Source organism: Saccopteryx leptura, chromosome 9 (assembly GCF_036850995.1).
Source record: "Saccopteryx leptura isolate mSacLep1 chromosome 9, mSacLep1_pri_phased_curated, whole genome shotgun sequence".
Taxonomy (NCBI): Eukaryota; Metazoa; Chordata; class Mammalia; order Chiroptera; family Emballonuridae; genus Saccopteryx; species Saccopteryx leptura.
In genome coordinates this window covers 51,695,964-51,718,842 of record NC_089511.1, presented here as the reverse complement: position 1 = coordinate 51,718,842, position 22,879 = coordinate 51,695,964, and the positions used below count along the sequence as shown (strand labels likewise).

Genomic DNA, 22,879 nt, shown 5'->3' with positions numbered 1-22,879 from the left:
TGCTATAAACATATTAGTCTATATCCTTTTAGATATGTAAATAGGCATTTTTGTTACATACATACACATATGTTGACTTATCATGTATGCAATATGTTCAGTTTTAAATTTTTCAAATATGATTGTACCAGTGAGAAGTATAAATGAAATAAGAATGGCAAAAAGTGATTATCAAAGCTAAGTGACTGTTACATGGGTGCAGGGTACTGTTTTATTTACTTTTGTGTGTCTGTGTGTGTGTGTGTGTGACAGAGACAGAGAAACAGAAAGAGGGACAGATAGGGACAGACAGACAGGAAGGGAGAAAGATGAGAAGCACCAATTCTTTGTTGCTGCACCTTAGTTGTTCATTGATTGCTTTCTCATACGTGCCTTGACCGGGGGGCTACAGCAGACCAAGTAACCCCTTGCTCGAGCCAGTGACCTTGGGTGCAAGCTGGTGAGCCTCTCTCAAACCAGATGAGCCTGCGCTCAAGCTGGCGACCTCTGGGTTTCAAACTTGGGTCCTCTGTGTCCCAGTCTGACACTCTATCCACTGCGCCACCGCCTGGTCAGGCTGTTTTATTTACTTTTGATATACACTTAAATCTTTGATAAAAGATTTTTAAAAACATAATAGTGACCTGCTATTTTGTAAAAAGAAAGTTGTTTTCTTTAAACAGTGTCATGAAAGACATAGGAAAAGCTGTGAAAATGTTCCAGATTGAAGGAGGCCAAAGAAACATGACAACTAAATATAATATCTGATCCTAAACTGTATCCTGAATTAAAAGAGGAAAAGTGCTTAATGGACATTAGTTCAGTTGATAAAGTTGAAAAGAAAATGGTACATCAAATGGAAGTTTTACATCAATGTTAAATTTTATTGAAGTTGATAATTACACTGATTATGTAAGAAAATATCCTTAATACCCTTACATTTAGGAACACTCATTGTAGTATTTTGGAGTCAAGGGTCCAATGTAAGCAGGTTACCCTCAAATCATTCAAGGAAATAAATTAAAATTAATAAAAGTGTGTGTGTGTGTATGTAAAGAATATGAGCAACTAATGAAGCAAATCAAAACAAAATTTTTATCAAATATTTATCTGTATAAAAAGCATATAAGTATTCTTTATTCTATTCTTATATTTTTCATCTGCTGTATAAATTTTAAATTTACAGAAGGTGGTCAAAGAGAACAAATTTCCAGTTATAAGATAGGTAAGTCCTGGTGATATAGAGTAGAGCCTGGTGACTATAGTTAAGAATACTGTGTTGTATATTTCTTTTTCTTTTTTTATAAATAAATTTTTATTTTAATGGGCTGGCATCAATAAATCAGGGTACATACATTCAAAGAAAACATTTCCAGGTTATCTTGTCATTTAGTTCTGTTGCATATCCATCACCCGAAGAGAGATCGTCCACCGCCACCCTCCATCCAGTTCTCTCTGCACCCCTCCCCCTCCCCCTCTCCCTCCTCCCCTCCCCCGACCTCCCCCCCCATAACTACCACACTCCTGTCCATGCCTCTTAGTCTCGCTTTTATGTCCCACCAATGTATGGAATCCTGCAGTTCCTGTTTTCTGTGTTGTATATTTCAACGTTGCTAAGAGAGTAGATTTTAAAAGTTCTCATCATTAGAAACAAATTCTAACTATGTGTGATGATGAATGTTAACAAAACTTATTGTGGTAAATATTTTACAATATATACATCATATTAAATCATGTAAAACACCTCAAACAAATACAATGGCATTATGTCAGTTATAGCTAAAAAATAATAAATATGTCAGGATGAATTCCTGGCAGAGATGAACTCAAACTAAATGTATTTTCCAGAAAAAGAGAGAAGAGTGTTAGTAAAAGAAAGACAAATAAGAGGAAATGATAATAAATTAAGGAATACATAAGACAAGGGACATGATGGGAACTGAAACAACAAGGCCATTTTAAGGGTGATTAGATTTTATCATGAATTTATGGGAGTCAAGAATTTTATAAGCCCAATGAAATCATATTTATTCCTCAAAAAATAAGTGCTAGAATGGCATGAGGCTAGAAATGGAGAGGAAAATTTGTCAGAAGTTTGAGTGAGAGATAATGAAGACAAAATGCAAATGATGTCAAAGATCTGGAAAAGGTAATAGTTGATCTGTTAGTGTTGAGAGAGGCACAGAGAAAGAATGAACCACCAAAACTCTTAAACTAGTCTTTTTTTTTTTTTTTTTTTTGTATTTTTCCGAAGCTGGAAACGGGGAGGCAGTCAGACAGACTCCTGAATGCACCCGACCGGAATCCACCCGGCATGCCCACCAGGGGCAATGCTCTGCCCATCTGGGGCATTGCTCTGTTGCAACCAGAGTCATTCTAGCTCCTGAGGCAGAGGCCACAGAGCCATCCTCAGCTCCTGGGCCAACTTTGCTCCAATGGAGCCCTGGCTGTGGGAGGAGAAGAGAGAGACAGAGAGGAAGGAGAAGGGGAGGGGTGGAGAAGCAGATGGGTGCTTCTCCTGTGTGCCCTGGCCGGGAATCGAACATGGGACTCCTGCATGCCAGGCTGATGTTCTATCACTGAGCCAATCGGCCAGGGCCTTAAACTAGTCTTTTTAAGTATGTTTCTTGATCTATTTCTTTGTTCTGTTGAGAACTGCAAGAAAATGTGCTACCTGACTTTACATCTTAATTGCAATTGAATACACAATAATCTTAAAGGGAGACACAAAGAAAGGTGTATCCAGCCTGTCTGAAATCCTACATAAAAATACACTTATTTCTACATTGTTTGGATATAAAAAAGATAACGCAGTCTTTCTTTTAAAAAAAATATAATGGTTTTTTGTCAGCATGGTGAATGAGTTTCAGTGCATACATTTCGACAAATGGAAGTACCCAATTAGATTTTGTTGGGGTTTGTGCACCAGTAACATTGAGCTTGCAGTTTCTTAGCCACACTGAATTTTCATCTTGATTTCTGATGTTCCGTAGGCCACCCTCATCCAACCTTCTACAATTTCTTCAACGTCATTGTGGATCTACCTCAAAGAAGTCTTTTCTAACACACTGAAATTAATGAAAATAAAATTATTTCCAAATAAAAAAAATTTTTTTTAATCTCTGTCCCAATTTATATCCTATCAGGAGGGTTATATGAGTTTCTGCTGCTCATAGTTGTTGACTGGTTGCGGTGAATCTGTGTATTTCAGCCATTCTGATAGGAATGCAGTTGTAGTTCATTGTAGCTTTCATTTGCATTTGCATTTCTGAAAACTGATGTTGCTGTGTCCCTCTTCATATCTTATTAGGCTCTTTGGATATTCTCTTTTGTGAAATAACCATTTGACTCTTTCCCCCATTTTTCTTTCAAATTGTATTTTCTTATTGCTTTGTAAAAGTTCTTTCACATGATTTCATATAATTTTTTTAAAAAGTGGTTTCAAAGAAATATCAAAATTACAGAATAAAAGACCTGAGTTGTATCCCCTGTCACTGAGGACTAGTTCCTGTAAACGTTTTAGAAACTCCACTTTAGACCAACGCATAGAACTTTTATTTATAGCTGAATGGGTTTTGTTTAAATCTCACTTGAACAAGTGACTCCAGACTAATCACAGTTCTGCTTTCTCTTCCTCAATGAGGCACAGGCATAACAATAACTGAAAGGCTTTCTAGGCAGCGGTGAAGGCAGAGTTGACATAAGATGCCAGAAACTAAGTAGACTTAGCCTGGTTTTTTACCTGTTACAGTGAAGTTATCTAGTTGGTATTCATCAACCATTTTCTACCCATAGTAAGAAGTGTATTTTACATCATGGTTCATCACACACAAATATGACTAAAAAAAAAATCAGTATTTACTTTTACTCTCTGTTCATCATACTCTGATAGTTTCTATATATTCTATCTTATACCATTTCTTTGTTGTTGCTATTTTTAGCACAAGCTCCAATTCACTAAACTGATTTCACATGACAACTCTTAGAAAAACATTGCCATAGAACATCCCTGCTCAAGTTTAATATTTTTACAAAATCATCTAAAATTCTCATTGAAATGCTGATTCTGTTTTGGTAAGTTGGGACAAGCCATTATTATCAATACTATTATCAATATCCTCATCAAAACCACTCAACACAGATACTATAAGACATAAATGGATATTTGAGACTATCTAAATGAAACTATCAAATCCATAGTCCTTTCATATGTACATCTTTTGTACTTTTCCTCCCATGCATGGCATTCTTATAGTCCGCTCTTCTTCCAAATACCCACATGACCTGGAACCAGCCAATCACTCTTACAGTTTGTCTGGCTTGCCAGAGAAGAGAAAAAAGTACAGCATCCTCAGTCTCCTGGGTATTGGGGGCAGTGCTTTCTGATTCAGAGGTCTGAGGTGAAGCCTGATATTTCTAAATCTCTAACAAGTTCCCAGATGATGCTGGGCTACTGGTCCATGGCTCTCATTTTGAGTAACAAAGGTCCAGAAAACAAGAAAGCAGATAGTTAAGACAATTGGATTTAAGTATTAATAAGACAAAATGGCTCAACACATCATTAAGCTCCAAAACTTGTGCAAGGGCCAACCAACGAAAGTCTCTGAGGAAGAAGTACACAGAATCACCAAAATGGCTGATGGGATTCTGATTACAAAGGAAGTTGAATAAGACCTAAAGCAGGAGACGGACTGAGAAAAAGCACCAAAGTGTTGAGCCCTGAGCCATATGGCAGGCAGCTTCTATTGGGCAGAAGAAGAAGTGGAGATGACTCTGGTCACACAAGCAATGTCAAACCCACAATATTACAGGAAGAACCTGCTGAGTAATCTGCAGTTGGGGAAGTAAAAAGGCTTTGAAGTCAGCAATACTAAAATCACGAAGAATAGCATCAAGGCCAAGAGCGCAGGTCATTGGGGATATAGGGAAACTGTTCTGGAGTCTGGAAGACAATCTTGGCAAGGATCAGGAAAGTTTCGCCTAAACAGAAAACAAAGGTTTCTAACAGAGAGTGAAAATGGTCCAGCAGGATGCTCTTGGCCTATATGATACTTTTGTCCCCATCGGATTTTAGCCTGACCTTGTTCCCTCATTCACATACTAGTGGGCTGTACACAATGCTCAACCAGACCCACTGGGTGAGCCAAGTCCTAGTGGGAGTTAAAGGAACTGGAAGAAAGTGTAGCATCTGTTCCATAGCGCTTTAAAAGAAATGGAATAGAAAGGCAGTGTCAGTTAATGAAAGAAATAGAAAAATAAATAGAATTGGTAGAAAAAGCCACTTAGAGAAGGAAAAAAATTATTATGGAATGGATTAAAAAGTGAAATAATCACACACAACAATATTGAGTTTATAAAGTGTTCCAGGACACAGAGTAAGGGATTATTAAAGGCTAGGTGGCTAGAGAGGTGGTTCACTAAGCTGCTTATGGTAATAATAAGTGATTAGGATGATCCAGGCACTGTGCTAAGGGCTTTATATATAGGATTACAGTATAATTGATCAACCAGACCCACAATGTTTAGATAGTAAGAGAGGACATTAGAATAATTAATTATATAAAATAACAAATAATTATTTTCTGATCAAATTACTAGTTTTAATATATTAGACTTATGAAATAACTCCATCAAAACAGTTTTGTGTAATAAAAATAAACAGAATATATCCATATGAATTAAAGCCAAGTTAAAAGAAAAATGTCATATATTAATTATTTCAAAGCTAACTATAAAATATATATCTAGGCCCTGGCCAGTTGGCTCAGTGGTAGAGCGTCGGCCTGGCGTGCAGGAGTCCCGGGTTCGATTCCCCACCAGGGCACACAGGAGAAGCACCCATCTGCTTCTCTACCCCTCCCCCTCTCCTTCCTCTCTGTCTCTCTCTTCCCCTCCTGCAGCCAAGGCTCCATTGGAGCAAAGTTGGCCTAGGCACTGAGGATGGTTCTGTGGCCTCTGCCTCATGTGCTAGAATGGCTCTGGTTGCAACAGAGTGACGCTCAGATGGGCAGAGCATCGCCCCCTGGTGGGCATGCTGGGTGGATCCTGGTCGGGCGCATGCGGGGGTCTGTCTGACTGCCTCCCCATTTCCAACTTCAGAAAAATACTAATATATATATATATATATATATATATATATTAAAGCGAAAGTAAAATATCTTTATATCATTTTAATACTAAAAATGTCACATGTTAATAAGCAATATTAATCCCTGGCTGATTGGCTCAGCAGTAGAGTGTCGGTCCAGCATGTGGAAGTCCCAGGTTCACTTCCTGGTCAGGGCACACAGGAGAAGCTACAATCTGCTTCTTCACTCCTCACACCACCTTCTCTCTTCCCTTCCCTCAGCCATGGTTCAAATGAGCCAGTTGACCCCAGACACTGAGGATGGCTCCATGGACTCACCTCAGGCACTAAAATACTTCGGTTGCCTAGCAACGAAGAAGCAGCCCCAAATGGGCAGAACATCAGTCCCAAACAGGGGTTGCTGGGTAGATCCTGGTCAGGGTACATGTGGGAGTCCATCTATCAGCCTCCCTGCCTCTCACTTAATAATAAATAAATAAGCAAGTAAGTAAATAAATAAATATTATTAAAAATAAAAATCAGCCCTGGCTGGTTGGCTCAGTGGTAGAGCATTGGTCTGGCCTGTGGAAGTTCCAGGTTTGACTCCCAGCCAGAGCACACAGGAGAATAGACCATCTGCTTCTCTACCCTTTCCCCTCTCTTTTCTATTTCTCTTTCCCTCCCTTAGCCAAGGCTCCATTGCAGCAAAGCTGGCCCTGGGCACTAAGGATGGCTCCATGGCCTCTGCCTCAGGTGCTAGAATGGCTCTGGTTACAATGGAGCAATACCCCAGATGGGAAGAGCATTGCCCCCTAGTGGGCTTGACAGGTGGATCCCAGTCAGGCTCATGTGGGAGTCTTTCTGCCTCCCTGCTTCTCACTTCAGAAAAATACAAAATAAATAAATAAATAAATAAATAAATAAATAAATAAATAAATAAAATAAAAATCACACAATAATAATTATTATTGGTACATAACTATAACTGTAGCCACATTTGTATCTGTCTCTAACACATGGTATGGTATTTTGCTAAAAAAATGTAATACTTTTCTAAGTGATATTTGTCCACAAGATTTTCTGGATACATCTCTCAATGCCACTTACATCAAAAGGAACCAGCTGTTCCTAGCCCATGTTCTTATTATACTTTGTTTTATTGGCAAAGCCTTATATGCCGTCCTTGAAAGGCAGAAAGTAGTTTGGTTATATCTGGAGAGGGCAAGAAAAAGAGATCTGGATTATCCCTGGTCATCTTCAAGGTTAATAGCAGTCAACACCAGAAGAAATCATGGCTGAAACTTCAAGTATAAAGTTGCCTATCAAATCCATTATGGCATATATAATACCTTATTAAAAATATCTGGAGAGAAATGACATGTTTGGGACATATAATTATCCCTATTTGCATTTATTATCTTGTTGAATCACAGAACAGCCCTATTATATTGGGCCTATCTTTGGGTAACAGCTATAACTGGCAGAAGCAAGATTTGATTCCAGGATGTGCAACTCTCAGACTAGTGCTCCTATTCATGCTCTTCCTCCAGTGTAAGGTTGGTAGATAGAGGGATAGTCACATGGGGAACCTAGGCCTGTGAACTTTGGCTAGGACCGCCCACAGCCAAGCGTGCCAAAAGAAACTTCCTAGTAGTCCTTGGAAAAAAAGTGACTGTCAGCCAGTGAGATTTCTCTACGTTATATTAGCCCGACTTCCCTAGAGAGGACCCCTTTTTAAATTTACCCACGCGGTCTCTCAGTGCGCGATTTTCCTGACCTCCATCTTCCAGGCCAGTGAGTCTAGTCCGAGGAACGCTCTGTACTGAATAAAGCCTTTTGAACTTACTACACTTGGTGGCTCCGAGACCTGTTCCTTCCTTCTTGGCGGGGAAAAATACCTTACATCCAGCTCTTAGGATTCCCACTTTTTAAGTGCTTTCCTAGGTCTCAGTTCCCAAACAAATGTCCTTCAGACTGTGGTCTGGTCTCTGCTCTCAAGCCTTTGAAAATGCCTCTCCTCAGTTAATGGATTTTTGGGTTTTCTCCCCACAGTTTTTGAGTCAAAAATCAAGTCAACATGCTTTTATACTTTTCAGCTTATTTTAAGAGGTGTGATGTTTTTGCTGCTATTCTTTCAAATTTTATTTATTTAATATTTTCCTTTAAAAATTGTGGAGAAGGCAAATTAATTTTTCCTGACATGGACCTCACATATCAGGTCTGTTTGGCTTATTTGGGATTGCTACCTGGCCTCTAAATAATCTGAATAGTAGATATAGCAACGTTAGTATGACTTACTTCCAAAAATGATCAGATATCAATTACACAAGAAATAACTCAAAGGTGAACAAAACTAAACAGAAATACTATCATATTAACATCTGGAGAAGCTCAGATTGTAGAATGGGAGGATCTTATGAAATCATTTCATTTAAAGCAAATAAGAGTGCCTGACCAGTGGTGGCACAGTGAATAGAGTGTTGACCTGGGATGCTGAGGTCCAAAGAAAGAAGGAAGGAAGGAAGGGAGGGAGGGAGGGAGGGAGGGAGGGAGGGAGGGAGGGAGGGAGGGAAGGAAGGAAGGAAGGAAGGAAGGAAGGAAGGAAGGAAGGAAGGAAGGAAGGAAGGAAAGAAGGAAGGAAGGAAGGAAAGAAGGAAAAAAAGAAACAAAATAAATTAGAAACATCATAAATACGTCGGCAAGTATTTTTATTCAAAGTGTTGGATGCCCAGAAAAAGGAATTGTCTTATCAATTTTTCTACTTTAGTACAGTTATCTCTAGTCTCTCTTGCTGTGTGTGTGCTCATGTGTTAATGAGTCTGGGCTTGCACAGCAGCAAGGGAAAAAGATGCTGGTACTCGTTACATTTACTAATGTAACCAAACATCCAATTACTCCTTTCAACTATGTATATTACACCTTACTTTATACTTAGCATTGTGCAAGCTCTACAGAGAGAACATCCTTCCCTAGAGAAGCATAAAATTTAATTGACTACTCTTATAAAACTAACTTTTTTTCAAATTAAATATATTCAATAAAACAAATGCCTTCGTTGACACTTAATAGCCTAGGTGATAACCTGAAGACTCTGGCTTAATTTCTCAAATGAGTTCAAGGCTTCAGGTTGGTGTTTTTCTAAAAGGCAATAATCACACTGGAGCAGCAAGATGCATAAGCAATCCATGCCCCAATTCTTCGGAACAGCCAAATTGTTTACATAACTAAGTAGTTGCATATCCTCCTCCTTTTTGGAGGAACCATGAACTGGGGAGGTTAGATATATGCGTTCCTGCGCCTGCCTGGATACCCGCCAAATAACAAAGTTGAGCATCCCTGCGTGGACCATGTGATCCACTTCCTAGTATAGTCGGATCACCGAGAGAATCTGCTTTCTAACAGCTGCCTGTGAAAAAGCAGGGAAGATTTCTAAGGAGAAATTCGACAAAATCAATTGCAGGTTATAGAAAACGGGCTGCTTCATCATTGTTTCATTTTACCAATAGATGGCACTGTGGGCAATGATATGGAGTGAATGAGCCACTACATTAATTAAAAAAATAAAAAGAAAGAAAGAAAAAGAAAAAGCTTTTGGCGGGCCTAGGGAGGGGGAGCAGAAAGAAAACAAATAGCCCAACCTATTACCAAGTAGCTCACTCTCAGAAGTGCTTTTTATAGTTTTATAAATGTTTCTACCTTAATTACTATTTTTTCCTTCTCTGACCTTGCTTCACCAAAGACTATTAGGCAAATCATTTAACCTGATTTCACATCTATTAAATGAGAAGGTTAGATAAGCTCAGGGGTAGAAAACTGAAATGCTTGCTAGAGCCAGAGAGTTTATTTGTATGAGTTCAGAGGGTCTGGTGCTATAGGATAAGGAGTCTAAGCCGAGCCTATCCAAAATAATTCGATTTTAAATGTTTCTGTTTGCTTTCTGGTTAGTTTTGTATTTTTTTTAAAAATGCAATAAACTAAAGAGAGTTTTTGGAAACAAATTGTTGTCTTCTTAAGTATATGATGTCTGAAATTTTCTCTAGTTATAAAACACGATTATGCGTTTTAAACTCTACTAGAGGAATTATCTATATAGAACCACTCTGTATTTCTAAGCATCTATAAGCATTACTATGCATCATTCCAATTTCTTTTTCCTTTTCTTTTTTTTTTTTTTAGTGAGAGAGAAAGACAGTGAGAGAGACAGACAAGAAGGGAGAGAGATAAGAAGCATCTACTCATATTTGTGGCACCTTAGTTGTTCATTAATTGGTTCTCATATATGCCTTGATTAGGCGGCTCCAGCAGAGTCAGTGACCCCTTGCTCAAGCCAGAGACTTTGGGCTTCAAGCTAGCAACTTTTGGGCTCAAGCTAGCAACCCCTCACTCAAGCTGGTGATGCCATACTCAAGCCAGATGAGCCCACGCTTAGCCAGCAACCTCAGGGTTTCAAACCTGGGTCCTCAATATCCCAGGCCGATGCTCTATCCACTGCACCACCACCTGGTCAGGCCATCATTCTAATATCTTCACTCTCTGATAAATCTGTTTAAGCCTAACATGAAACAAAGCACAAAGGTATTATCTCTCTTCCGTTAAAATACAGGACGGGAGGAGGGGGGTGCATTCGGGGCGACCCTAGAATATATGTAAACACAATTAATTAAATTAAAAAAAAGAGAAAAAAAATACAGGACAATATGAAAGAGACTTCTAGACCATAAGATTCCCTTAACTTCCATCTTTTTCCATCATAGCAGCACCACCATCAACTTGAGTCTGCAGTTAGCAATCTTACAAATTGTCTGGGGTTTGGGTTTTTTTTGTTTATTTGTTTTGTTTTTTATAGCTTAATGTTTCTTTAATTACAGAACTCTTTCTGAAACCTCTACTTTTTACAATATAATTTGGTAAGAGTGGATAGATATATTTGTATTTTTGCCTTTATTTTATTTTATTTTTAATTTTAATTTATTGTGTTTACATAGATTCTAGTGTCCCTCCTCAAATAGTCTGTTTTGTATCTCTTTCACTTTGGGCATATCATCTGCCACTGAGCCTTGCCAGTTTTACTTCCAAGCTCTGTTTCTATACGATTCCTAATTTTTAATCCCTGTGATTACTATACAAATTCAGATACTCATTGTCTAGATTTCACTCAACAGGCTGAATACCTAGGTGGAGCAGTGAGTGCCCATGGAATAGGGAAAAACTGTGAGTGATTCAGGAGGCATCAAGGCTAAACTTGGGATACAAGAATTTGGCCCATACTTATCTTTCCAGTCTTGTATTTACATATTAACTCAAACATACCCTACATTTTCATCTTCAGTTACACAGAACTACTCACTATCATTAGAACAAACCTTGTGACACATTCCATAGTGTGTAATACACTTAACTGCCTAGCAAATTTCTAGATGTCTTTCAAGATCCAGTTCAACTAAGTCCTCCACAAAGCTGTCAACAGTTCTTCCCAATAAAAATAATGATTACTTACTCCACAACTGCATGTGTTTGTACTCATTTCTCACATAACATTGTCATCATGTTGAGTTTATGTTCTGCCAGAGACTATAACCACTCATCTTTCATACTTACTGAATGGCACCTAAAATAATGTCTTCAAAATCCATCTGCCCGAGCCTGACCTGTGGTGGGGCAATGGATAAAGCGTCGACCTGGAAACACTGAGGTTGCCAGTTCAAAACCCTGGGCCTGCCTGGTCAAGGCACATATGGGAGTTGATGCTTCTTCCTGCTCCTCCCCCCTTCTCTCTCTCTCTCTCTTTCTCTCTCTCTCTCCCTCCTTCTTCCTCTCTAAAATGAATAAATAAAAAAATTAAAGAATTCTTACCACAATAAAAATTAAAGAAAAAAAATCCATCTGCCCGAGTTTGAATCCTAGGTCTACCACTAAGTAAACATGAGATTTTGAGCATGTTAACATACCTTTGCAAACTTCATTTGTACATTACTAACAACAGATGGTATAAGACTGTTGTGAGGATCAGATATGAAAATGAATTCAAAGTGCTTACCACAGTGTTTGGCATTTGTTTTTGTTTTGTTTCTTTGTTACAGAGACAAAGAAAGAGAGAGAGAGAGAGGGACAGATAGGGACAAACAGGACGGGAGAGAGATGAGAAGTATCAATTCTTTGTTGCGGCACCTTACTTTCAGTGGTTCTCAAACTTTTTGACGTCAGGGCACATTTAAAATCCTACAAATATTTGTAGGCACACTATATACAAATTTCTGAGAAATGTTATAATAATGAAGTCAAATATTGAAGAAAAAAATATAAAGTTCAAGCATGCTTTTATGGTAATTAAATGAAATAAATACGACAAAATTAAATTTATTCTGACATTAAAAACATTTTGTTACATTTTTTTAGTTATGTTTTTTAGAATTAGTAAAAAAGGAGGACTAAAAAATTAAAAAACAACAAAAAAGTTTCTTTTTATATAATTAGATACATTCTTAGTAAGATTTAGTAAATTTGGTAGGTCCTGGCGCAAATGTGTTAAATTTTTTCATTCTTGTGTTTATGAGAAACATGAGCCTGATATGTCCTAGCGATTTCTTCAATGTTTGGGCATATATTTGAAAGGCAAACTCTCATTTTCTTGTCAATACATTGAAAAATTCCTCTCTTTTTACTCTTAATTGTATTGTGTAGAAAATCCTAATTCACATAAATAGGATGTTGAAAATTATAGTAAAATGTTCAAAGCTTTTTTAGATATTGCCACATATTCTTCTTTTATAGAAATTCAAAAGGCTTCAAGAGACAATTTCTTATGTTTAATCATCAATCCAAAATCCCCACCATACATATCAACTTAACTTTACACCAAACAAAGGATAGAAGAAACTTGCCTCCAGTCTTTCCGGGGAACATGGGGGTAGTGTAAACAATCCAGCACCACAGCTTAACACCCTTTTGCAACCTAATCAGGCAAGTGAGGTAAAGGGTTGGGCAGACTGTCAGCTTACAGCCAATTCCCCACACCTCTGTCTCCCCAAAATCTAAATTCCAAAAACCCTGTTGGTTTTTTGGTCCCCAACAGGCACATATTTCTCTGGAATACCATAGGGTGCACCTGGAAATCTTCTAGGGCACACCAGTGCACCGTGGTGCACACTTTGAGAACCATGCCTTGTGTTGTTCATTGATTGCTTTTTCATATGTGCCTTAACTGGGGGGCTACAGCAAACTGAGTGACTCCTTGCTCAAGTCAGCAATCTTGGGTTCAAGCTGGTGAGCCTTGCTCAAACCAGATGAGCCCACGCTCAAGCAGGCGACCTCAGGGTTTCTAACCTGGGTTCTCTGTGTCCCAGTCCGATGCTCTATCCACTGTGCCACTGCATGGTCAGGCTTTACTATTTAGGTTCCAATGTCTTCATCTGTCAAATATTAGGCTTGGACTAGAAGACCCATGTGATTCCTTCTATCTCTAAAATTATTTGACTTTATGTCCTGATTAGAATGGATACACTGACAGTGTTAAACAAAACAGCTCTGTGCAAACCCAGTAAGTCAGAGCCCCTGAATTTAAATCAGATTAAGTGAAATCCAAGTGTTATGAAGAAATTTAATTGATTAAAACAATAACATACAGGGTGGGAGAAAGTAGATTTATAGTTGTGAGCATGCAAAACAAAGTTTATTCTTGTATTATTATTCATTCATCATTGTATTATTTTCTATATGGACAACTGTAAGCCTACTTTTGCTCCAACCTGTATCTTGTTAATTTATGTCCTTCTTGATAAATGCTTTCTTTCTCAATTTCCCTTTTCACACTCACATATATACATATTCATTTCCAGAAAGATTTATTCTAGAGACATCAACTGACAAAAAGAACCGCTTACACATTACTTAAAACACTTGAAGAGTATCATGGGCCCATAGGACCAAATTATTCCAGAAAACTCTGGCAAAATTTAAAACCTTCACAATCCCTGCATCTGTTCTAACACACACATACACCCTATCAGCTTCCTTCAAATATCATAGATTTTCATATTTTTCCCCTTTGTGGTTTCTATAAGCCCATATTCTCTACATGTTCTTATCTTTTTTGTTTGATTTAGTTTTTCATAAGAATTTCTATGATAGCATGACCAGGCGGTGGTACATTGGATAGAGCATTGGATTGGGACGTGGAAGACCCAGGTTTGAAACCCCAAGGTCTCCAGCTTGAGTATAGGCTCATCGGGTTTGAGCAAGGCTCACCAGCTTGAGCCCAAAGTCGCTGGCTTGAGCAAAAGGTCACTCAGTCTGCTGAAGTCCCCCGGTCAAGGCACATATGAGAAAGCAATCAGTGAACAACTAAGGTGCCACAATAAAGAATTGATGCTTCTCATCTCTCTTCCTTCCCGTCTATCCCTCTCGCTGTCTTCATCTCTGTCACACAAAAACAAAACAAAAAAAAACAAAACAAAAAACAAAAACCACTTCTGTGATAGAAGCTCAGGAGGTGTGATGGGAGAAAATAACTCATGTAGGAAGTATATATGCACGCAAATGCTAGATTTTGTAAAACCATTTTTACTGTGCACACTAGTGTAAATGTTCATTCATGGGAACATGTGCTCTAGTTAAAGCTTATTTTTTTGTGTGTCACAAAGACAGGGAGAGAGATGGAGATAGGGAAAGACCTATAATTTAATAAACCTATTCCTATCAAAAAGAAACCATGGCCTTGACTGCGTTCAGCTATCAGACCTTGACCTCAAAGGGCTGCTGTGTTTTCATTGGTCAATGGGACATATTTGCTGATTCTGTTGCCTGGAAATGGGGTCCCTAACAGGTACAAATTTTCGCTAGTAAGCTAATACCTTGATAGAGATCAATGCATGGTTAGGTCCTTTGTAAAAATCTGGGTATCACTTCTCAAAAATTTTCCAACAGATTCTGTGCCACAGGCCAAAAAAATTATCTTAAAAACTAACCACAAAATTATGTTATTTTAAAAATGCAACAATAAAAACATTACAATTAAGAAGTACACAATAAAGTATATATTAGACTATTAAAATGACATGTTATTGGACTTATTTTAAAATACTTCAGCAAAAAGAAATATTAATAAGCAAAAAAGAGAGATGACAAAAGACTAGCAGAATGTTGATAATTACTGAATTGAGTAACAGATACATGGGAGGATGCATTTATTTTATTTTTGTGTATTTGAAAATTTGTCTCTAGATGGAAAAAAAGAACCATGAGAAGATATTGATAAGCAATATCAAGTCTACTCTGTTCTATAGAGTATATGTTACAGTCACAAAAATAAAAATTAACTTCTCTGGTCATTTATTGAGCTTAATATATTTCTATGGTTTATAGATTTATTGTCAGGATACATCACTATATCTCCTTCTGAAATCAAGTCCTGAGAAAACATGGGTCTATGGTCAAAGAATTTCTCTAAGCTAAAGTATCATACATTATCTAAATATGTTTCTCAAATGCATGCAAATAAACACAAAGCATTTTATGTATAGTTAACAAAATGGATGTAACAACCATTGTGTGTGAATTGCAGTTATTATAAGAAAGTCTAATTCTCTTTATTATAAACATTTATCTTTAAAAGAACTTGGATATTTTTAAATTCTAGTAAATTTTTATCTCAGCAATGTTGGTCTAATAATGAATAACTTTTTCTTTTTCTTTTTTTGTATTTTTCTGAAGTTAGAAGTGGGGAGACAGTCAGACAGACTCCTGCATGTGCCAGATTGAGATCCACCCAGCATGCCCACCAGCAGGCGATGCTTTGCCCATCTGGGGCATCTTTCCATTGTGGCTGGAGCCATTATAGCCCCTGAGGCCATCCCCCATGGAGCCATCCTCAGCATCTGGCCAACTTTCCAATGGAGCCCTGGCTGTGGAAGGGGAAGAGAGAGACAGAGAGGAAGGAGAGGAGAAAGGGTGGAGAAGCAGATGGTTGCTTCTCCTGTGTGCCCTGACCAGGAATCGAACCCAGGACTTCCACATGATAGGCCGAAGCTCTACCACTGAGCCGACCGACCAGGGCCTAATAATGAATATTTTTAATTTAAGTCTTAGTTACTAGGCAAAATCAGAAAAGCAAAGACTATTCTTGTCTTTACTTCTGATTCATTTCATTTGTAAACAAAATACCTACTCATTCTGTACCAACAATCCAGTAAGTTGAACCCATCATTTCTGGTGTGCTATCATAAAATTATTTTAGAAGACATTTCTAAAAACTTAAAGAGTGTCCTGATTTTCATGGTTTTTCTTTTTATTTATTTATTTATTCATTAATTTTTTTAGAGAGGAGAGTGAGAGATAGAAAGAAAGAGAGAGAGAGAGAGAAAGGGGGGAGGAGCAGAAAGCATCAACTTCCGTATGTGCCTTGACCAGACAAGTGCAGGGTTTTGAACCAGCGACCTCAGTGTTCCAGGTGGACGCTTTATTCACTGCGCCACCACAGGTCAGGCTGATTTTCATGGTTTTTCAAGCACACCTGGCATCCTTTTATAGCACTTATGTTTCCAAAGGAATAAAATGCAGATACTCCTTGATAAAAATATGATCTGGTAGTAATAATTATCCATTATATTAGCAATTTTCAACCTTTCCCATTTCATGGCACACATAAACTAATTACTAAAACTCTGCAGCACACCATATATATATATTATGGTGATCCAATAAAAATAAATATAATTTTAATTTACAAAAAATAACATAATAATAGTAATTACCTATCCTTTTTTTTCTCCAAAGTTACACCTTAAAAAGCAGGTGTCGGCCCTGGCCGGTTGGCTCAGCGGTAGAGCGTCGGCCTGGCGTGTGGGGGACCTGGGTTCGATTCCCGGCCAGGGCACATAGGAGAAGCGCCCATTTGCTTCTCCACCCCCCCCTCCTTCCTCTCTGTCTCTTTCTTCCCCTCCCGCAACCAAGGCTCCATTGGAGCAAAGATGGCCCGGGCGCTGGGGATGGCTCCTTGGCCTCTGCCCCAGGTGCTAGAGTGGCTCTGGTCATGGCAGAGCGACACCCCAGAGGGGCAGAGCATCGCTCCCTGGTGGGCAGAGCTTCGCCCCTAGTGGGCATGCCGGGTGGATCCCGGTCGGGCGCATGCGGGAGTCTGTCTGACTGTTTCTCCCCGTTTCCAGCTTCAGGAAAGTACAAAAAAAAAAAAAAAAAAAGCAGGTGTCTACCTTTTATATAAAGATTTCTGCCTGACCTGTGGTGGTGCAGTGGATAAAGCATCGACCTGGAAATGCTGAGGTCGCCGGTTCGAAACCCTGGGCTTGCCTGGTTAAGGTACATATGGGAGTTGATGCTTCCAGCTCCTTCCCCCCTTCTCTCTCTCTCTGTCTCTCCTCTCTTTCTCTCTCTGTCTCTCCCTCTCCTCTCTAAAAATGAATACATAAAAAAAAGAAAAAATATCAAGATTTCTGGTACCAAGAATTACTCAATCAGGTGCAAGCCTATTATATGATGAGATCAATAAGATGCAACTCTATTACCTGCCATATATATATGGTTCAAGACAGGGCATTCACACTGTATGACTGTTGTAGTGTGGACTGCTGTCATTTTTTATTTGAAGATCTAAGGGAAAAGATATCAGTATCCTTGACTAAATAGGCAGGTATTGCATGTTTTAAAAATTCTTGTGGCTCGTGAGTTGATCATCGCTGCATTAGATCATTAATAACAGAAGAGAAAGCAAATTCCTTCATTCAATCTAAAGAAATGGATTTATAAGGGCATATGCCTGTTTGGCTCTGTAGAAATCCATATCAAATCAAAACTAGGAGTAATTCCTTATTAAAAGTCACAGACTTACTGAAGATAAATAAAAGTATGGTGTTTCCATGGAGAATGTTCAGTAAAATTCTTTCTTTGTACTAAGTACTGTGCTAGACATTGGAAGTACATCAGAAGGTCTACCACCTGTACTTCTTAAACTAATTCTTCACAAATAATTCAATTAGTAGCCTTGGAGTGAAGAGGGGGTTGGTGGAGGACAGGGTTTAGGATAACATGGAGCTAAGGAATTTGTTGAAAAGGAACCCTTGCTGACCATGGTCCACTACTACCATTGGCAGTTAATAAAAAACTGAGTGTAACCTGGAAGAAACCTACTTTGTTTCTCACATTTTAAAACCTATACATGTCATTTTTCTCCTCTACATTTAAATTCCTGCCTGGAACACAGTTTGAGTGTTGTGGGATTTGTAGGGAGTGAGAAAAATCACTTTTATATATTTTTCTTTTTTTAAGCTTCCTACAGCTTGTTAAACATAACATGCAAATTTATCATCTTTCATTGGTAACATCCCCCGCCTTTCCTGCAGCAATCGTTACTGATCGCATCACCAGGAATTTGACTCCAGTATGAAAACAAGCAGCAGGAGAAATGAACTCTTAATTGAGAACATATTTTTCCTTAAACAGAGCCAGGAAAAGCTGAAAACAATTTTCAGAATGTATGCGTTTGTGCAAAGGGTATTTCGAAGGAAAAAAAAATAAGGATCAAAGTAAAATATAATCATCTTCATCAGGTAGTTTCCTTTGGATGCAAGAAACATTTACTTATCAGACTGTGCCAAGCTCTGCACTACACAGTGGAACAGAATAGCTAATGGTTATATTGTGGGGTTTTTTGGTAATTTTTAGAGCTTTAAAAACAAGTATGAGATACATAATTATTTTTATTTCCATTTTACAAATGAAACCAGTGAGTCTCAATAAGGCTAAATGGTTCAATGTTATAAAGTCAATAAGTGGCAGAATTGGAACTCATATTCATGTCTTCTGTTACTAAGCACAGTGGTCTTTTTTTAACCATCATGCCTCTAATAAAACCACTGCTAATGAGACTTACACTAAAAACAGTGACAGCTCATTTTTATTAAGTACTTACTATGTGCTAGGCACTGTGTGAATACTACAGTCTAAATATATTACCTAGTTAAATCATCACAACAACCTGATGTACTACATATCACTCCTGTCATTATACATGTAAATTCATTTAGGCTTACAAAGTTTAGTATACAGTATTATGTTGTACAACAGAGCCCAAGGTGCCCCAGGCAGTAAATAACAGAGCTCAGACTCAAACACTACCTGTCTTATTTCTACAGTCTGTGTTCATGGCCAGCACCAGCGATCCCCAAACCTGAGTGATGAGAGCACACACCTGGGTACTTATGAAAAACAAATTGCTAGAGGTCTTCTGGATTCTGATTTCACAGGATGGGTATAAAGCCCAAAATATAAAATTTTAACAAGATTGGATAAATATCAGGCAAGTAAAGGGAACACATGCTATATACTGACATTTACTTTTTTATTTCAATTTCTCTAACTTTTCCTCTAGCTGTGAGGTTGGCAAGCTTTTTCTGCAAAGGGCAAGATAGCAAAAATTTTAGACTTTATGGACTGTACAGTTTCTGTCTCTGCTGTTATAGTTAGGAAGTCGCCATAAACAATATGTTAACAAGTGGGTATAGCTATATTCCAATAAAACATTATTTATGGCCTGCCCTGTGGTGGTGCAGTAGATAAAGCCTCAACCTGGAAACACTGAGGTTGCCGGTTCAAAACCCTGGCTTGCCTGGTCAAGGCACATATGGGAGTTGGTGCTTCCTGTTCCTCCCCCTTCTCTCTCTCTCTCTCTCTCTCTCTCTTTCTCTCTCTCTCTCTCCCCTAAAATAAATGAATAAATAAATAAATAATTATTTAAAAAAACCAAAACAAAAATTATTTATGAAGACTTAGATTTGAATTTCATATAATATTTATTTGTCCTGCAGCATTATTATTCTTTTGATTTTTTTTAACTATCTAAAAAGGTAAAAAACCTTCCATAGGTAACAGGTAGATATGACTTGCGGGTCGTTATTTTATTTATTTTATTTTTCTTTCTCCTTGCACTTGCTGCAGCCCCTCTCTCTCTTTCTGAAGATAGTTCCAGCAGGAACAGTAGTTAATATTCTTTACCCGACTTACTGCTACTGACATTTCCAGTAATGTCCCACTGCTCTTTTCTTCCTGTCTCCTGCCTTCCTACCCTAATGTCTGGATGCTGTCTCATTTTAAATTCTAAGATACAAAAGAGCATTCTTGTAACAATTCTGTAAACAGTGTTCTGAGGTCTTTGGGGGAATAAACTAATAAAGAAAAAACATATTTACTATAAATAAATGTATTATAAGGCATAAGGAGTTTTTGCAAACTATTTAGACCATATCCACAGAATGATAAGTGGATATTATCATTTCAGTGGATCATTACCAACAAGCATTAAGCTTAAGAATTATAAGGAGGATCATTTTGGCAGGCAACCATCTAACTTCGTGACAATAAGATTGTCTTGTGCATCTCTGGATGTCAGGAAACCTTTGTCTCATAGCTTTAATTGATGTATAATCACGCCATTTTGGCTTTCCACTTCAGTAAATTCTTGTCTCAAAAGATACTTCTACAACTTTTTCTCTTCTAAAAAGCCTCTCCTATGATTTTCTGTAATTGAAAACAAATATAATAGGTCCCCAAATAATGTCATTTCATTCAACATTGTTTCATTATAATGTTGATGCAATGTCATAGGAACTTTTTTATTATCATTAAGTGAGAGGAGGGAAGGCAAAGACAGACTCCTATGTGCAGGAGCCTATGTGCCCAATCAGGATCAGGATCCACCCAGCAGACACCCTACCTGGCAATGCTCTGCCCATCTGGCACCACTGCTCCATTGCTCAACGACCAAGCTATTTCAGCTCCTGAAGTGAGGCCAGGGAGCCATCCTCAGTGCTGGGGGACAACTTGCTTGAACTATTTCAAGCCATGGCTGTGGGAGGGGAAGAATGAGAGAGAGAGAGAGAGAGAGAGAGAGGGAGAGAGAAGGGGCAAGGGGAAGGGTAGAGAAGCACATGGTCACTTCTCCTGTGTGACCTGACCTGGCAAGTCAAACCTGGGACTTCCACACTTTGGGCTGACACTCTACTGCTGAGCCAACTGGCTAGGTCTGAAACGCCATAGGAACTTAACACTTGTTAATATCAATTAGCGTATGGTCAAATTGGTTTTTTTATACATCATTTCACTTAAAATCACAGAACCTATTGACAACATTAAGTAAGAATTTTACTATAATTTTAAACAGGTCAGTAAATGCTTTATTCATCATGTACTTGACGTTCTTTAATCACTTGTTTTTTCTAGTTTATTCAATTGCTTTTTAAGATATATACATTTTATTTGCTAAGGGAGTGTGTAATTTGAAAATATTGGGGCTCTTATGGTCTTTTTTATTTTAATGGAGAGAGAGAGAGAGAGAGAGAGAGAGAGAGAAGAGAAGAAGAGCAGAAAGTATCAACTCCCATATATGCCTTGACCAGGCAACCTCGGGATTTCAAACCAGCAATCTCAGCATTCCAGGTCAACGTTGTATCCACTGCATCACCACAGGTCAGGCTTTTATGGCCTTTCATAGACAGCAGATATCTAGAAATTATCTAGTTCAACTTTTTCTCCATTTTGTGCTTGACTCGAAATCTTCCTCCAAATATCACCGGGCAATTGCTTAAATACCTTCAGTGACAGAGGTCAGTAATAACTGTAGCAGCTATCACCATCTTTAATCAATCCTGTTATTTCACCCTCTTTTTAAGCTGGAACTTTCCCTTTGTAACTTTCACCCAATTGTCCTTTGAGCACAAAAATCCCTGTTATAAGTTAATGACAATACATAATAATATATTAAGAAATGCTTATGGTGAATGTGTATTTGTACGGCTATACACTCTATTTTAAACATAAAGTCTTTCAAAGTCAAATAAATAAAATAGGGCTGGGGAGCTAGGGTTGATCACCTGCTCTGCCCCATATGAGTTCTTTGGTTTCAAACTGCCTAAACTAGAAGTCACAGATTGAGAGAGACGAATATCGATCTGGTTTGAGTCAAAGTAAGCTCAGGAAAAAAGTCATTTGATGAAGAAGCCAGCCTTATGTCTGTCTGGGTTGCAACTCCAGTATCTGACACCTTATCTCTAGCATGTGAAATTTTCCTAACCATCAAATTCAAAGCAGGGGTTAGAAGCTAAATTGCATACAGAAGTTGGAAACAGAAAAAGGGAGATGGCTTAGGAAAGGCAAGAGAACTGAGTAAGTTCACCTTTACCCAACTGTATACACTAAGATAAAAATGGAGTGTCCTAAAAACTTTTCTTGAAAACTTCCCTAGGAATCTAGGTTGAGTGGACTAAGTAGTTGATGTAAGGATATCTTATGATACTCCAAGACTATCCTGCTTTAGATATTCATTCCTGCCTTACCACAGAAATAATTGGGGTTCTGGTTAATAGGACAATCCTTTAGAAAAATGTGCATGCAAATGCAAACATCTGTATTGGTCAAAGGCTACTGAAACAGCCATACCACATTCTATAACTCAGTTTCTTTATATGCAAAATGGCAACAACTACAGCACCTACTATATAGGGTTACTGTGAAGGTTAAATGAGTTAAGACATGCAAAGTATTTACACATAGAACAGTATTTGGCACAGAATAAGCAACGTAAACTAATGTAGTTTAGGACCAATGTAATATAGCTCTATTCCAATATTTACAAAACTGCAGTGTAATTATAGATTTTTAGTATTTGTTACAAACTGTAAGCCCTTCATTACCTGAAGCTTTGTGTTAGTTACTGGTTTAATTATTATGTCCTTAGTAACCTGAATAGCATGGGTCTTCAATACTATATAATGTTTATGGAAGGAATAGACTAAATAAGTTGCTTTCTCATTTATTTGTTGGTAACTTGCT

General features: G+C 38.1%; 1 protein-coding gene and 1 non-coding gene across 3 annotated transcripts in view; both read right to left on the bottom strand.

The window, feature by feature from the left end:
* The window catches only part of PRKG1 (protein kinase cGMP-dependent 1), a 1,422,417-nt gene that overhangs the window by 316,475 nt on the left and 1,083,063 nt on the right, over positions 1 to 22,879 (bottom strand). The window lies entirely within an intron of this gene.
* On the bottom strand, positions 16,022 to 16,097 carry TRNAD-AUC (transfer RNA aspartic acid (anticodon AUC)). Its single transcript has one exon. It is a non-coding gene; the product is annotated as a tRNA-Asp (tRNA).